We start from the raw sequence: 5669 nt of genomic DNA, 5'->3' as shown, positions 1-5669 counted from the left end.
CACACACACACGCGCGCGCGCGCACGCCCCCCACAAACACTTAGACTCCATCTCTCTCTCTCTCTCACACACACACAAACTAAGACTCCATCTCTCTCTCCTCTCTCTCTCTCACACACACACACAGACACACACACACACACCACACACATACTAAGACTCCATCTCACACACACATGCTCTAGGCGGAGCATTTGTTCCTACCACCCTTCATCCAACCTTACCCGTATGATAAACAATCACCTTTATTTACTTGCATAACATGGACAGATTCCACTTTACTTTAGTAGTCAGCAAACTTATCATCTGTACCCTTTTAAAAAAACGAGTTGGCGATGATGGTGTGCCTGCCATCTTGTAATACAGACCGTATGATCTATATTTGACGGATAGGAAGCAAACTATGATAATTTTACAAAAGATACCCGCACCTCTCTCCACATCATTATCTCCCGCAACCTCATTGCTCAGCAATTAAAAAAGGAATAAGTCTCTGGAACAATCTAGCATGCATGGTGGCCGCTGCCACCTGCCGATGCGGTCCATCCCCATGCCTCCGCCCATTCCGACCACCAGTCACCACCACGCTCCACTCCTCCTCGCCTTATCTCTCATCTTTCATTTTTTCGATGACATTCTCGAGATACCAGTTTTCCGATAAAATTCTCGAGATATCATTAGTTTTTACACATGGGATTACTCCTGCATGGGTCAATCACAACAGGTGTTTTGTAAAAAAATGCATATTGATGTTCCGTGCAATGCACGAGAATCTTGCTTGTAATTATATAACGCAAATCACGAGCAGGAAGTGACATTTTTTTGACACAACCACGTTAACATGGCCACGTAAATCATGAGCAGGAAGGAGAAGGGAAGCTGGCTGTGTAGTAACGTTTTTTACCACAATTTATTAGGAAACTGAGTGCAATAATTGAGTAGTTTTGCAAACTACCATTACTACTACACCTGAAACGGTTCAAAACCTATACTCCCTTGCCAGCGCGTGCTTCCCACGTGAAATGGTTAGCGTCGCCCTGGAGCGTCAGTGTCGCATTAATGCCTGGTCAGAGCGGAGGCGACCTCTCACTGGCGCCGGCTTTGAAGTGGCGCGACGGCCGAGAGAGCGCCGCTTCCCGGTGCACGCGTCTGCTCCGCGTCGAGACTGGCCATAGGCCCTGTTTAGATCCATGGGTTAGAGTTAGTTTGAGCTAGTTGAGGCTCAAATAGCCCTAAAGTATCCAAGCATGAGGGTTTAAATTGGAGCAAGTTGCACCGAACCCACAAAAAAAAACTATCCCACCCAAGAGGTGCTAACTGGAGATAGTTCTCATTGGGACCACTGAAAAATCACTTTTCTCTCTCCATGAAGTGCATTTATTGTTAATCTAACCCTGTCACCCAAACACCTCTTTGGCTACAGTTAGTTCAGGGTTAGTTATGAGTTAGTCTAACCTCTAGCTAAGTTAGAGTATCAAACAGGAGTAGTATAGGATATGAAAGTTGCTCAAAGCATACATGCAAATTCGTACGTGTAAGCATTTTTTTCTTTTTAAAAACGGAATGTGAAAGGAATTTTTTTAGAATGCTCTTGGCATGTCGCTAACATTTGATAGTTAACCTAGCTCAATAGACGGCAGAAACGCCAACCCACCGCACTTTGATAGAGACAAGGAGGGAGAAGCGATACAGGCTGTTGGATTACTAGAGATAGGTGTCGCACGGAAGCCAAGAAATATGGTGATAGCGTGGGTTAGCCATGTACTAGTATGATGTAACTACACTAGGCTGCCGTGTTTCGTACTCTTCCAGTCCACTGTGGAGATGATTGGTTAATTTTATATCGCTGAATAATATTAAATATTATGAGTGCAGACGCTCCACCACGAGGTTCCTTGCTCCTTCTTGATCTTCCGGAATCTATGTTCTTCCACTCTATTTTTTTAGTGAGCTTTGTTCATCCTTTTGCCAACACGCGAGACATCTAGCATCAAGGCGCACGTGTTATGCAACGATCGTTCCATCTATACGAAGAACATGTGGCACTGGAACTACGAGACGGAAATGTACCCAGGAGTGGACGTACGAACCTGAGTAATGTAGCGCAGTAAGTGAAGTAGAAAGGCACAAATGGTATGAACATGCGTGGCATACAGGGTGTGTTTGGTTGCGTTCTCGTCTCAGCATAGTTGTTCCCTCTTTCATGCATACTCAACTAAACACCCCTCTTCATGCATGCTCTCTTCATGCATGTTTCTAGTGTATTTGTGCTAAACTAGTGTGGACTCATGCACCCTCCATACACTCTACCAAACACCCGAAAGTAGGTCGAGAAGGGAACTCTTGGGCGGCATTTGTCTCTTACTACGTACTACCACTAAATGTTGTACGTGCAATGCACGGTGATGTTATGGAGTACGTGCCTAAGTACTATACTACTACTATATTAGTTGGAGGCACATATTAACTTTTATATTTGTTTACGTGTATGCCCCGAGACCTTCCAACTAGACGTGTCTTTCTCTCCAGGTCGCACTTTGTATCGTTCATGCCACTAAGTACTACTATGTGTGGTCTCCGACCCAGAAGTGGAAGAAGTGGAGACGCTCTACCACGCTGTTTTTTCCGCTGGGCTCTACCACGTTGTTCATGTCCCACTCCTTTCACTGACGTGTGGGACATCCAACACGTGCCGTGTTTGGCACCCTTCGTCGTAAGAGTTGAAACGCTAGCATTCATCAGAAATAAAAAATAATTATAAATCGGCAGTGATACTATTTTTTTTGCGAACCAATCAGCAGTGATACTATACCACGCGGTTTCCTTGCTCCTCGATATTGGAAAGAATACTTCCGTTCGCCAACATGTGGAACGTCGACCATCCTGGTCCACTTGCCATGCACGCAGAACTCCAAGGAGAGTCACCCAGGTCGTCGCGCCGCAGTAACAATGACTAATGAGACGTCAAATCACATGCCACTTCCCACTTTGAAGTTGCTCGGACGAAGGAACCATCATGACTTCGTTGAATTCCGCTTCTTGAAGAAAACTACTGTACCAGCAGTACTGCTAGCTACAATATTTACTCCAACAGAGGCCTCCTTTCGTTCATAGGATAGGAATATGAAAATCATAGGAAGTGAGATGACATGCATCTCAATTCCTATAGAGAAAGAGATGCCATTTGATGCATATGATAGGAATTTTTCTATTTAGTCTAGGCTAATGTACTGGTAATCTATTTATATATAAAAAGTGCTTGATGGGCTGACCAGAAAAAAGAGAAATATATTAGAAAATCCCACAAAAATCAGAAACATCCAACCATTTATTTAATACAATAAACAATTATAGCCATTATATTTGTTTTAAGTGTAATAATTACCCACCATTGCCATTATGAAGAAAACCATTCATTCACATTACCTATAGATAAGAGCGTGTGATCCAAAAGAGACCTGACTTGGCGTGCATGCATAAAATTCCCTAGAAAAAAAAACTACATGCATGAATGCACAACGTGGCCTGACTTCTTTTTATATCCATGCGTGCATGCATAGGACTTCCTTTAAAAACAAAGATACATGCATGACGTGGGAGCATTCCTTTTTATATGCATGCATGCATACATGCTTCCCTTAAATATGTACACATTTATAAAAATATACATACATCTATGTACTACATGGTAAAATTATTTTATGGGTCCCCTAAAAAAATTAAGGATTAACTAGAAAAGAAAAATATAGTAGAAATCCTACAAAAAAAATATAAACATATGCATGTTTAGTCATGCTTGGATTTCTTCACAAGTTGGGAGTTTGATCCCTATAATTTTAAATTTCATGGAATTGCCTAAGTATTAGGATGCCTTTTTGTTATATTATGTGGTGTGCCATGGTGAAATCTTCAATTTCGACAGAAAAAGCAAGGATCTATTTAGTTTCTATTTTAATTTACATGGTTCCCTCTCAGTGGAGATGGTCAGTATTTATTCACTTCACTTGACTCCATAATTTTAAAATAAAATAAAATATGATTGAGAGACAGCCAAATACTTCTTAGAAAAATCCGTATATGTAAGAAAATCAGAAAGAAGATAAGAACAAGAGGCTCACCACAGTGGTGCCGGCGACAAGATCGGCGCGGGCGATCAACGGCGGTGAAAACGGGGACGGGGCGTTTATTCCCAAAATATTAGTACGTGCCATTTAGTTAGTTTCCACACAATTTAGTACTCGATAATCAATTGCAAAAGAAGATAATTAGTCTACAAAATTCCATGTTAATCAGTAAATAGTGGCCCTTGATCTGGTGGGCTTTTTAAAATTATAACTATGTAACCGTCGGATATGCGTACCATATACAACATCGTGGCCACCAAACGTGAGTCCTAATGTGCTATAGTTTTTTTTTTTTTGAGAACCTAACGCATATAGCTAACGTGCCATACCTGGTCTCTCACAAAAACTCAAACTCTCTACTGGAACGTGTCATACGGAAGCTATTCTGTCCCTAAAGCCCAAGAAACAAGATTACTATATCTTCCTGTCAAAATAAGAAAAACTAAAGAACTACATATAACATGATCGTCCATCATCCACCGCATGCAGAAAACATGTCTCTTGCATGCATACTAATAGCAAGGAGCTAGGTACCAGATCGCTTGGAGACTAGTCATGCACACAATGTCAACCAGATCGATCAACTACTTGCGCATGCTCGATAATGATGATGCCAAACTGCCAAGAAAATCTTGAGACCATGTGCTCGCCTCTACCGCCAAATCTCATAGTATTTCTTAAAGCTATGGCCAACATCGCCGTATTAAAATCTATGTATCATATTAGATATGTATGATGTCCGGCCGCTGCTGCCATATTCTGATTTACATATCATCTTAGGTATGTACACTTTCCGGCCCCGTACTGCCGCATTCAGTTTTAGGAATCAGCTCAGATATGTACCCTGTCCGGCCACCGTCGTGTTCCAGTCTATGTATCAGCTCAGGTATATAAGCTTCCGTCCGCCATCATCCATATTTGGCTTGGTTCCCTCAGTCGGCCATTCGTAGCCTCCACGTACATGCATACCAGCATTGTGAGATTTTAATCTTGCCTAGGTAAGCACCATACATGCACCCATGCAATGCAAGACCGATTAACCTAATGAAATACTACAATGCAAGACAGATTGATACATGGACAACTTAGAGCGACATAAAGGCACACGTACGTCATAGGTGTTTCTTCTTTGAGTTCTCCAGTTAGCAAGCACTACCAATTTTCACGGCTGCTACCTATATGAACAATACAATTATGAATTTGGAAAGAAAAAAAATGCATGCACAAAACCTGGTGCAAGACATGCATGAGATCAGGCAAGAAGGATATGTGGGTCGATTCCAATATGATACATGTGTAAGTTGTATCATATGAAGGAAAAAAACTATGTTTCTTGACAATAACTAAAGACAAAAACAAGGAATCACACTAATTATGATGTTCATTATGCAAAAAATGTCATTTCGGTTCCTCTAAAAGATAAATGTCATAAAAAACAATGTGTGGTAAAAATAATAACGGTATGACACAAGTGGGGCAAGGAGATGTTTCTAGAATGTACAATCAATATACAATTTTGATAGATGATATCTCTAGGAAGTCCTT

Source organism: Triticum dicoccoides, chromosome 7B, assembly GCF_002162155.2.
Source record: "Triticum dicoccoides isolate Atlit2015 ecotype Zavitan chromosome 7B, WEW_v2.0, whole genome shotgun sequence".
NCBI lineage: Eukaryota > Viridiplantae > Streptophyta > Magnoliopsida > Poales > Poaceae > Triticum > Triticum dicoccoides.
Note: the sequence above shows the minus strand (reverse complement) of the source record.